Source organism: Mirounga leonina, unplaced genomic scaffold, assembly GCF_011800145.1.
Source record: "Mirounga leonina isolate KUSES-001 unplaced genomic scaffold, KU_Mleo_1.0 Mir_125, whole genome shotgun sequence".
NCBI lineage: Eukaryota > Metazoa > Chordata > Mammalia > Carnivora > Phocidae > Mirounga > Mirounga leonina.
Window position 1 is genome coordinate 67,922,072 of NW_023270305.1, and position 12,474 is coordinate 67,934,545.

Below are 12,474 nucleotides of genomic sequence, written 5' to 3' on the forward strand. Positions count from 1 at the left end.
CAGCCTTCATGCACATCTGTCACTGTTTAGTTTAATTGAAATAATAAACATGAACCTTGAAATAATAAACATAATACTTGACCAGAGAATGAATGGAGTGGAGACTGTAGCTTATGAAATAATTGGAGATTGAGAAAATCTCTAAGTTAGGGAAAATAACCATACTGAAAGAGTTTGAGGAAATGAAGATAACATTTCTCAATTAACAATAATAATAAAACTAATCAGAACTCAACAAAAAAATGGCTCTGGGTTACCATACTTAGGTGGATGGATGAAGCCATTGGAAAGCCACTTTGTAGTCAGGGAACCTGATTTACTGACACAAAATAGTCTAATGACCAATTAGTTCGGTATACAGCATATGTAATTTGATTTCAGTCTGCGGGTTTTTTGCTTATCTTAGAATACTTACCCACTATGAGTGAGATAGCTTTGTGGATAGAAAATGGACTAATCTGCTTATGGAACAATAATTTGCTCCAGCGATTTGCTCAAGACAACACAAAGGCCTAAACAGCAGTTATGGTCTGCCCTGTTTATTTCTGTTACTTTTAGTAGAGGTTCAGGCCATAGCATTTAACATAGGACAAACAAAAACCAAAAAACATCCCCCACCCATGTCAGCCTTTTTTTTTTTTTTTTGACACTGTTGAACAGGAGAATCAGAATGGTCTGATTCCTCCCACTCCACACCCTCAACCACCACCTCCCTCAGTGTTTAGAGGCAAGGATACCGAGGTTTATGAATTAGAGCTGAGTCATCTACTGGCCTTATTGACAAGAGGAAAGCCATTTAACCTCTCTAGGAGGAAGTGAGAGGGTTCAACTTTCTCAGGCCTCTTTCAGCTCCGAGCGTCCTACTCATTGTATACTGCTGCTTTCTAGTTTCTGATTGGGAAAATCGGGATTGGGTGCATGAAAGATAGAGGGAAGCTGGATCATTTTTAGTAAACTTCCTTTAGAACTGATAAACCATCTCTTAGGAGTATTTTGTGGATTAATAACTTCCAGTGAGAGTTTCTTATGAAGAACCTTGAATCCCTTGTAAGAAAGTTGTAATTTGTATGATGTACTCAAGAGGCTAAAGACATGGGAGTGAAGTAAAACAAACAATCCTTCAGACAAGGAGGAAGTCTGCTCTTTTAGTGGAAAAGCCCTTGCTAGCAAGAGCAGGATTGGAATTCCCCACAGTCATGGTTGGTGATTGCACAGAGTTGGCACAGAGAACCAAGAACTGCTTTCCCTTTTCCTTGCTGACCCCTGGATGGTGTGATGAGGAACCAAAACAACAACCAGAGTTGTTGCATTGTTCTTGGGAGCCCTGCATGGTTCCATTTTTACCTCTCAATTCTTTCATTATCATAAGGACCAGCAACTCAGGAGTTTTGAAATCACTTCCTTTATAAAGTAATCTTTCCTTGCTGGAGAGTAGACAGAAGGTTCATTGACTAGTCAAAACTCTAGATTAGGCTATTGTGTTTTTATAGGCACAGTGCTTCACCATTGAGAAGCCTTAAAGTTCCAGCCCTCCTTTTCTACACCCGTTGTTTGTTGTGTTTTGTTTTTTCCAATTATCTGCCTAACTGAAGGCACAGCTAATGTGCAGCTCCTGGCACCTACCCTAATTGTCCTTGTTTAATCATTCAATAAAAGATTTCTCGAACATAATAAAAGATTTCTTGAACATCTCCTGTGGGCCAGATGCTGTGTTAGAAACGCTCTGTTTGACCATTGAGCGTATGATATGATAGGCCAGAGAGTTGCTGTGAACCTAGGGAAGATTACTAGGATCTGAATTTGAAACATTTAACTCTGTAGAACTAAGAGGGGCATGTGAGGACCTGAACAAAGGACTAAGGCCATGATGGGCGCAGTGTTTTGGGGGACATTCTTATCAGGAGCTTTGGGTACTTACGTAATTTAGGTCTTTGCTTTCTTTATTTGGAAGAGCAACCCAGGTAATAATGTCTCATTGAATTTCAAAGCAATTTTGTAATTATTTTATTTTCATTCTTAAACACTAAGAAATCAAGTGATTGGTCCATAGCCACACAACTAGTTAGTAAACGGAACTGGCACCAGGATCCAATGTTTTTTGAAACTGCTTCAGAGATTCGCAGTCCAACAAAAGCTTATCCATTACCTGTTATATGTAAGACATTGTGATGGGTAGGCCTCATAGGAAAAATACTGGTAAGACTTGGTTCTTGTTCTTAGAGGAACTTCGAGCCCAGCATTCTAATCTTTGGGATTAGAGAAGTAAACTAGATAGTTTTCAAGGCAGAAATGAAAGGACCAAGAAAACGTTCCACGTACTGAGCTTTTCTGTCCCAGGTGACGGGAAGAAAAAGCAATGCTGCCTGCTGGCTCTAATGCGGTGGCACCTGTTATCGTTGGAAAGCACTTTTGTTCGTACTTTCTTCTCCAGTTACTGTACCCCTCTTGGTCAAGCTGGTTTTTTAGAATGGCACTCTTAACAGAGTTGCCGAGTTGTGGGTTGTTCATTTATTCAACAGGTATTTGTTGAGTTCCTGATTGGGTGGCAGGCCCTGTCACCAGGTGCTGGGACGAGAGAAGTGGATAGGACGGAAAGTGTCCCTGCATCATGGAGTTTATATAACTCCATGTTTATAAAGGACATTTCGAGAATAATAAGAAACTATCAGATAGTAATATGTAATCTGATGTGATAAAGTTTGGTGGTAAGGAAAAATCTCTCTTTCCTTTATGCTAAAGTAAGCCACGGCTTGAAGGACAATCAGCAGCAGCTTTCTGGGAAGAGCTTTCCAAGCAGTAAGATGAAGCTGAAGGAGATTGTCCAAATATGTAGGACTTTGAGAGTCCCAGGATAAGGATTCTGGATTTTCTACTCCCTGGATATATATATATATTTTTTTTTTTTTTTTTTTCTGAGAGTCTCCAACCAAATGGATATAAAAATTAGTATGTATGGATCCCAGTAGGTAGCTTTAAGATCATCGACAAATAAGGTACATATGTGTGTGTTATGGAGTTGTATAGAAGAGGGCAGAGGAGCTAGATAGGACATCTGATCAACTACATGAACGTGTAAAATAAATGGAGATAAAGTTTTTGTTCCCAGAAAGTGTACTGTATCTCTCCACGCTCTTTTTTATTCTCCTCTTGACTCTCTTCTTTTTTTTTAAAGATTTTATTTATTTATGAGACAGAGAGAGAGGGAACACAAGCAGGGGGAGTGGGAGAGGGAGAAGCAGGCTCTCCGCAGAGCAGGGAGCCCAGTGCAGGGCTCCATCCCAGGACCCTGGGATCATGACCTGAGCCGAAGGCAGATGCTTAACCGACTGAGCCACCCAGGCGCCCCACTCTTGACTCTTTTCTTACTGGTACTTGGAATCTTAGATCCATTTGCTCAGTATCATCATTGGATGATTTTTGGCTAGTGCATGGAATATTTAAAGCATGTAGCTTGTGAAAGCAAAACCTTCTTTCTACATTGTGGGTAATTTTTCTCTTCTAAACCAAAACAGTATGCTGCCCCATGGGTAGGGGTGTAGCCCCGCCGTCCCACTCCAGTTCAAAGTCAAGTCTGACTTGTTTTTTATGTTGTAGGCAGCTAAAGCTTTGCTTTACAAAACTTTGAACTTGGGTGACTGAGAAAACTGGAATTCCTCATAGCAGCATTAATATGGTAGACGTTTAGAGATGATTCTTAAATTATCAGATTATCTTTCTTCTACTTTCCCTCACTTTTGTTTGTTTGGTTCTTTGTTTTAATGTAACTAGGTATATGTTTTTCAGTTTCCTCTGTTTTCATCTGTATGAAGGAATCAAAGTCTTTGTTTTGGATATCAGACCAGACCCAAATATTCCCCCTTTGGTTGCTTGTGTGTCATTTACTCTGATGTGATATGCACTGTTTTAGGGTTCTAAGTGTCCTATTCTCAATAGCCAGGCTCAGAGTGTTATTTCTTGAAATTATTGTTCATGGCTGTTTTCACTCAGATGATGATGGTGATGACTGATGATGTTAAGTTTGAGTAAACATGCATCATTGGCTTTGTATCAGGATTGGGGACAAATTCTGGTTTTGACCCCCAAAACAAATTCTTTTTTTTTTTTTTTTGCATTATTTAGAATTATTTAAATTGTTAGCAAATGAAAAATAAAGAAAGTGAAATAAGGAACATGGTAGGGTAAAAGTTTATTAACAATCAGCGAATAAATAGCTTTATTTTCATTGATACTCATTTTTCTCAAGCCAGAACTTACTTAGTTGAATGAATTTTAATTTGGAGTTGCTCTTATACCTGGCAAAATGAAAGTCTGTGTTTATGGGAAAAGAAAATGATTTTCTTCCTTATTGTGCCCTTAATGATAACAGCTTGGTAAATAAATTATTATTTGGGAAATGAAGATATTGTCAAAGGCTTAACCTTTACTCAGTTGAGGTTACACATAGTTTCCTGGCAATTGAGTCTTGATAATTTTCTGGGAATTGTGTTTTGTGTATTGGATTTTAAATGTACTTTGCACTTAAAATGTGAAATTAGGGCACCTGGGTGACTCAGTGGTTAAGCGTCTGCCTTCAGTCAGGTCATGATTCTGGGGTCCTGGGATTGAGCCCCACATCAGGCTCCCTGCTAAGCAGGGAGCCTGCTTCTTCTTCTCCCTCTGCCTGCCGCTCTCCCTGCTTGTGCTTTCTTGCTCTCTGTCAAATAAATAAATAAGTAAAGTAAAGTAAAATAAAATAAAATGTAAAATAAGTTGCTTTGTGTTTGCAGTGAAATAATTTCTTTAGGTCAGTGGTGAGTCATTCAGTTAATGTAGGAAAGTTAATTAACTTTCATAAATGTTCCTAATGTTACAGTTGGCCAAGGGAATTGGAATACTTCCAGAATGAGTGAGACACAATTCACATCAAGTCAGTTACAAGTAGATAGTTATCCTCTGAGTGGTTTTTCTGTGGGATGTTTTAATTCTCCAGTTAGCTTTCCATTCATATCACTCAGTTTGTTTAAAAGCTACTCTAACCCCTACCCTGATGGTATTTGTTCAGGGATTGAAATCAATCTGAAGGATAACCTGAATAAAATGATTAGGAAGGTGAATTTCTTAAAACCAATATACTCTGGTAATACATTCCCAAGCCACAGGAACATGCTTTCTGAATTATGTGTAATTTGGAATTTTTATTCTCTTCTCCCTTTCCTAGGGCACAGCATAGTGCCAAGCAAACTACTAGATACTTAATAGATCTTTTTTCCAAATGAATGAATGAAATGCACTGAAGCAAAGAATAGAGAGTTGATAGTATATCTGTCATGAGCAGATCGGGCCAAATGTGGAACAGAATCTAGGACAAGCACCTTTAAGTAATGCCTTTTTATTAAGCAAAGGCTTTGGAGCCAGTCTGCATTTTAATTCTCCCTCTGTTACTTACAAGCTTTATAATGTTTGGGAAATTATTTAATTTCCCTTTTTTTAAACTTGATTTTAAAAAATTATCATTAAAGATTTGAACATATTGGTAAGTCTAGTGAACACTATAATCAATAGTTCTATTGCTGGAGGAAGACTGTTCCAGGTAGAGAGAAGGTCAGGTTCCAAAGTCTTGAGAGGCATGGACTTAGGGTATTTAAGGAAGAGCAGGTAAACCATTTGTGACCAGAGTGGAATAAGGAAAGGAGTTGTAGAAGATAAGATCAGAGAGGTAATGAGGACTAGATACTATAAGATGTAGTAAAGACTTTGGCTTTTATTCTAAAACAGGAAGCCACTGGAGGGTTTGTGAAAAGAGGAGTATTATGATCTGGCCTTTTAAAAGGATCACTTTGGGACACCTGGGTGATTCAGTCTGTTAAGCAGTTAAGCGTCTGCCTTTGGCTCAGGTCTTGATCCTGGGATTGAGCCCCACATCGGGCTCCCTGCTCAGTGGGGAGCCTGCTTCTCCTTCTCTCTCTGCTGCTCCACCTGCTTGTGCTCTCTCTCTCTCTCTCTGTCAAATAAATAGATAAAATCTTAAAAAAAAAAAAAAGGATTACTTTGCTGTGTTGAAAGTAGATTATAATAGTAAAAGCGGACAGACCAGTTAGGAGGTTACAATATTATTGTAATTCAAGAAAGAGATGATGATGGCTTGAAGAGTGGTAGAGATAGTAAACAGTGATCTGAATCTGGATGTAATTTGAAGGTAGAACAGAGGGGATATATTGACTGATTGGATTTGGTATTTGAGAGAAAGGATAATTCAAAAATTTTTGGCCTAAGATATATCTTTCATATGCTACGATGGGGGAAGACTGTGGGCAGAGTAGATTTTTAGAGGAAGGCCATCAGTTTAGTCTGGAGTATGTTGAGTTTGAGGTGTCTAATAGATAGCACATTGAGACTGTGGTCTGGGTCTACTTAACTTTGCAAAAGCATGTTCTTTAGAATTTCTTTTTGTGAGGATCTCTGGGAGGCCGACTTATTGTTTGTCTCAAATTGTCTTTATCTTACCTCCACTTTTGAATGTAGTTTAACTGGGTATAGAATTCTGGTTAACAGTTATTTTCTTTCAGTGCTTTGAAGATACTATATCTTTTATTATTGCCAGTGAGAAACTTATCTTTGTTATAAATGGTTTACTTTGTAAGGTATCCTGTTTTTTCTTTCATCTCCTGTGTCTTCTAAGGTTTTCTCTTAATCACAATTTCATTGTGATATGTCTAGGTATGGATTTATTTACTTGGAGTGGATACTTGGAATATACTTTGAATCTGAGGCCTTGTGACTCTGTTCAATTCTGAAAATTTTCTAGATATTTCTTTGAGATTTTTCTCCTAGACATTTTATTCCTGCTTTCTGTAACCCCTCTTAGATTATATTGGTTTCTCTCAAGTTATTGTATGTATGTATGTACACACATACACACACATATACATGTGTGCACATATATATTTTGTATTTTTGTCTTCTTTCTCTGTATTTTGGGTATGTTTCCCAGAAAGCTGTTATCTGAGATGCTAATTCCCTAGAATTCATCTTATCTGTTACTTTTTAATTTTGAAAGTACATTTTTATTTCCAGTGTTTCCAATATCTTTCTTTTCTTTTTTTTTTTTTTAGAGATTTTATTTATTTAGAGAGATAGAGCATGCATGTGCAAATGTGAGCTGGGGGTGGGGCAGAGGGAGAGGGAGAGGGAGAGAGAATCTCAAGCAGACTCTGCACTGAGCCTGACTCCGGGCTCCATCTCACGACCCTGAGATCATTACCTGAGCTGAAATCAAGAGTCAGATGCTTAACCAACGAAGCCACCCAGGCCCCCCCCAACCCTGTTTTTCATAATTTCTTCCTCTTTTTGAATAGAAGTTATTCCTTATCTCTTGAGTATTGTAAACCGTTATTTTAAGGTCTTTGTCAGACTGCTCCATAAAATTCAGTTTCATATGGAGTGAATTTATGTTCAAGTTATTGCTTTTTAAGAAAGTTTTTCTTAATATGAAACATCTCTGTGTTTTGAATTTTGATTTGCTGCGTATATGATTAGGAGTCTTTTTGGTTTCTATTTATTCTCCTTTGGCTCATTCCCCTCTATCAGAGAAACTAGATTAGATAGTGGCATTTTGGGTCTCCCACCCAAAGTAAAACTGGGGATATTACAGATCTGGTCACCAAGCTAGTAGTCAGCCTGGTTTGCGGTTTCCCTGGGCCCATGACTTTTCCTACTGCTGCAGCCTCTGGGAGTAGCCCTTTTCCAGCTTCCTTTCATGGGAGAGGAAGCCCCTGAAATTTCCCATTTCCTGGGAGTGAGGTAAGTTACCCTTCAGGAACTGACTTCCTGGACATCATTGCTGCTTCTAGAGCTGTAACCCAGCAGATACCTGGTATCAGCATTCTTGCTCCTTTGCATTTCTATTCTGTTTTACCCAGATAATTATCTTGTTTTTGAGCTCAGTTGGCTTTGGGGTTCTATTTACATAGTTTGGTTATTATTAATGTGTGTTGGGGCATGGCTTGTCAAAATGTAAACCAACTGTTCCATTTTTATCAGTTCAATTGAAACTCTTTAAAGCTTGCTTTTCTCATAATAATAGATAATTATTTTATATTTTTTAAGATTTTATTTCTTTAAGTAATCTCTATATCCAAAGTGGGGCTCAAACTTACAACCCCAAGATCAAGAGTCGCATGCTCCGCTGACTGAGCCAGCCAGGCACCCCAGTAATAGATAATAATTTTAGAAAACAACCTGATAAGAACGTATTAAACACTTCATCAGGATAAACTCATTTAATCCTCCCCCAAACTTTGATTTTATAGAAGAGGAAAGTGAGAAATGGGGAGGTTTCATAACTTGTCCTGGATCACACCACTAATAGGTGACAGAGCAAGGATTCTAAACGAAATAACTTGGCTCTGTAGTCTATCCTCCTAACCACTATCATGTACTCTTCCACCTATCAGTTGGGGAAAATCATACCTTTTCACAGACTTGTTTGTTGCAAAGTAAGATAAGATGTGAAAAGTCTAGTGTTGTAGCTGATGCATAATAGACATTCAGTGAATGTTTCTTTTTCTTTCCTTAGTGGCAGGCAAATATATTTTCAGTATGATAATTTAAACAAAACTTGTAAGTTTATTTTGTTTAAAATATAGCATGTTTCATTTTAGTAAGAAGGGTAAGAATTCTATTATTGGACTAATTTTCTTGTGTGGCCATGGGGGCAGGACTGGCCTGGGAGAGATGCAGAACTAGGAAGCTAGGGAATCAGAGAAATAGGGTCCAGTGCAAAGTCCAAATTGAAAACTAGACAACTGGGGCACCTGGGTGGCTCAGTTGATAAGCATCTGCCTTCCGCTCAGGTCATGATCCCAGGGCCCAGGGATCGAGCCCCACACTGGGCTCCCTGCTCAGCGGGAAACCTGCTTCTCCCTCTCCCACTCCCCCTGCTTGTGTTCCCTCTCTCGCTGTGTCTCTCTCTGTCAAATAAATAAATAAAATCTTTAAAAAACAAACAAAGAAAACCAGACAACTGAAGGGTTCTGCAGAAAAGCCCTCATGATCCTAGGGAATTCCAGAGCAGAGGACTGTGTGGACTAGATGGGAGGAGCTGGTGCCTTGACGGTTTCCCAGAGCTCCTGAGGTTCCTGGATCCTTGGCAGTGGGCCAGAGAGGGTTCTGGCAAGGGCATTTGCCAGGCTTTTCCTCAGTTGAGTACTCTCTAACCTTTGTTTTCAAATTCCCCAAATTAACAAGGAGCATTTAGTCTTAGTATATAATACTTAAGGGAATAAATAGGCCTGGTTAACTATTTATAATTACAATAGCCAAGAATCTAAATTAGGGAATTGCCTCTGGGGCCTTAAACTGTTTCCTCAGTCATCTCATCTCCTGCTCCCTCAAGACCACACATGTGGGCCCTCCACCATTCTGCCTGCACATCCTCCAAGTCCAGTCCAGAATCCACCCTGTCCGTGGCACCATACTGACCCCCTGTACACCTGTGCCTAGTAGTTCCTTGAAGTACATTAGAGGCTATGAGAAAGGAAAGGTCCTTGTGAGATATAATATTTGGAGACAGTTTTACTAATTTTTATGAATGGGGCAAGTGCGGAGATCATAAAGAAATGCTTAGTTGGGAATATGGAGGGAGTGTGTATGCATGTGCGTGTATGTGTGTGTGGTGCGTGTGTTAGAATGGGAACCAGCGAAGTGCACAACCTTACTATAACAGAGTCTGTAGAAATGTGGAAAAAATTTTAAGGTTAAAATCAAGCTGGAATATTTGATTAAGATGGAAAAGGAATTAGATCAAGATTTGTTAACGGTCACGAGCCCTTGTAAGTTCAGGCAAGGTGATGCATGGTGAGGTGGCCTGCTCTTGTCTCAGACCTGCCTGCCCTTTTCAGATTGGTTGGTTTTGCTAGAACTTCTGTGTGCCAGGTCAGGGAGGCTCAGGAGAGGCTCACAGACAGTGTTGAGGAGCATTACTGAGCTAGTATTTATTGTACTCGTGTTTCGGTGCACTTGAAAGGAAAATAAGGAAATAGGAAAATACCTCTTATCTCTTACAGTTCCTTTTCCTCCTTACTTTTTCTGTATAGTGAATCCCTACAGGAGACTTGACCTTAGACCAGCATTTTCTATAAGCCAGTCTTACATTGCCAATGGTCCTTTGGTCCCTCTCCCTTTGGAGGAGAGTAGGTAAATGAAATCTACATGTAATCTTAGATCAAGTAGTTTATATTTTATTCACCTCTGTGACTCCAGTTTTTTTGGATGATTAGATCACAAAAGATGACTTTTGCTTTGATTTTCTTTTTTTTTTTCTTTTCCCTGCTCACCCACTGTGGAGTACATTAACCCAGACATACTTAAAAGACTGTGAAGAATGAGCAAAGGAAGACCATAATCTGTAACTGTAATCATCAGCACTTAACAGCTCTGGGAAATTTGGATTTCAGCTTTTGATTGGGTAACTGTGGGAGGATTATACCAAGCTGGCAATGTTAATAATAAACTAGAAAATGATTCCATGAAATTCAAAGCATTTATCCTAATTTTTTTTTTTAAGATTTTATTTATTTATTTGACAGAGAGAGACACAGCGAGAGAGGGAACACAAGCAGGGGGAGTGCAAGAGGGAGAAGCAGGCTTCCTGCTGAGCAGGGAGCCTGATGCGGGGCTTGATCCCAGGACCTTGAAATCACGACCCAGCCAAAGGCAGATGCTTAACGACTGAGCCATCAAGGCGCCCCTATCTTAATTTTTAAAAGATATAAATCCAGTGATGGGAAGTAACTTCAGTTCTTATAAAAGTACGGGAGGATTGCTTTTATTATGAAAATGTCAAACATTACATGAATGGATTATTTTTTATTTATTTATTTTTTTTTAAGATTTTATTTATTTGAGAGAGAGAGAATGAGAGACAGCACGAGAGGGAGGAGGGTCAGAGGGAGAAGCAGACCCCCCGCCGAGCAGGGAGCCCGATGCGGGACTCGATCCAGGGACTCCAGGATCATGACCTGAGCCGAAGGCAGTCGCTTAACCAACTGAGCCACCCAGGCGCCCTGGATTATTTTTATTATGAGGAGTTTCAAATGTAAATTTTAAACATATAATATATTGACATATAAAGCATATAAAAATTTCAAACATATGTATATAAAAGTAGAGAGAATAATGAAACGAACCACCTTTACCCATCACTCAGATCCAACATTTATCAGAGTTTTGCCACTCTTGCTTCATCTGTACTTTTCATTATGGCTTACTGAAGTGTTATAAAGTACATTCCTGATTTGTAATTTTCACTCCTCTACACTTCAGTGTGCATCTCTAAACAATATGGACATTGCTTCCATGTTCATAATGCCCCTGACACATCCTATAAATAATTCCTTGGTGTCCTATAATCTGTAGTACATTTTTAGGCCCATGTCAAACTTTTAAAAACTTCTGCTTTAGAGTAGTATTATTTACATATATTTTGTTTTATGCAAGACATAAACAACTAATTGTTTGTTGCTGTTTGGAATATTTAATTAGAAACTGAAGTTGCCTATCTGATATCAAACTAGAATAAAGAAAAAAATTCCCACATGTGTTTCTAAGAGGTCTAATTCTCACTGCAAATTAGAAATCAGTTATCTTGGGGAACCTGGGTGGCTCAGTCAGTTAAGCGTCTTCCTTCAGCTCAGGTCATGATCCTGGGGTCCTGCTTCTTCCTCTCCCCCCCGCTCCTGCTCTCTCTCTTGCTATCTCTCTCTCAAATAAATAAATAAAATCTTTGGGAAAAAAATCAGTTATCTTTCTACAGAATATCTTCCTCAATGTAAAAAAATTTTTTTCTTTGGACTTCATCCTTTTATTTTCATGTATTTTTAAATCCAATTACGATCCTCCTAAAATAATTGTCTGTCTACCACTGAATATACTATTTCTTAAGATAATGTTATATAATCGGATAAGGCATAAGGTTAAAAAATTGGGGGGGCACCTGGGTGGCTCAAGTCAGTTAAGCATCTGACTTCAGCTCATGTCATAATCTCAGGGTCCTGGGATCAAGCCTTGCATCGGGCTCCTTGCTCAGTGGGGAATCTGCTTCTCCCTCTGCCTCTCCCCCTGCTTGTGTGCTCTTTCTCTCTCTGTCTCTGAAATAAATAAATAAGATCTTTAAAAAAAATTTTTTAAATAAAATGTTCTTAAGCACTCTAGAATAACAGTATAATAGAGCAGAATCTCACTAACAGCAGTGTCCACATAACCTCAAAATATTTATGCCAACTTGCTTTATTAATTCTCCATAGGATCTGGTTGAAAATTTTGTGGTGGGCCACATTTTGAAAGACATGAAAATTATTATTAAAATGTATCTTAAAAAATATACCTTAATATGTGTTTTCTCTGAATATAAATAATCTTTATAAATGTAGAACATAAATTATATTAAAGTTATATTCTCTTTTTGGAAGTCTTGAGTTTTGCAGTATAGATTATCTG

The 12,474-nt window shown here is 38.6% G+C and overlaps 1 protein-coding gene across 11 annotated transcripts in view; it reads left to right on the forward strand.

Moving 5' to 3' along the window:
• The window catches only part of THADA (THADA armadillo repeat containing), a 323,874-nt gene that overhangs the window by 63,235 nt on the left and 248,165 nt on the right, over nucleotides 1–12,474 (forward strand). The window lies entirely within an intron of this gene.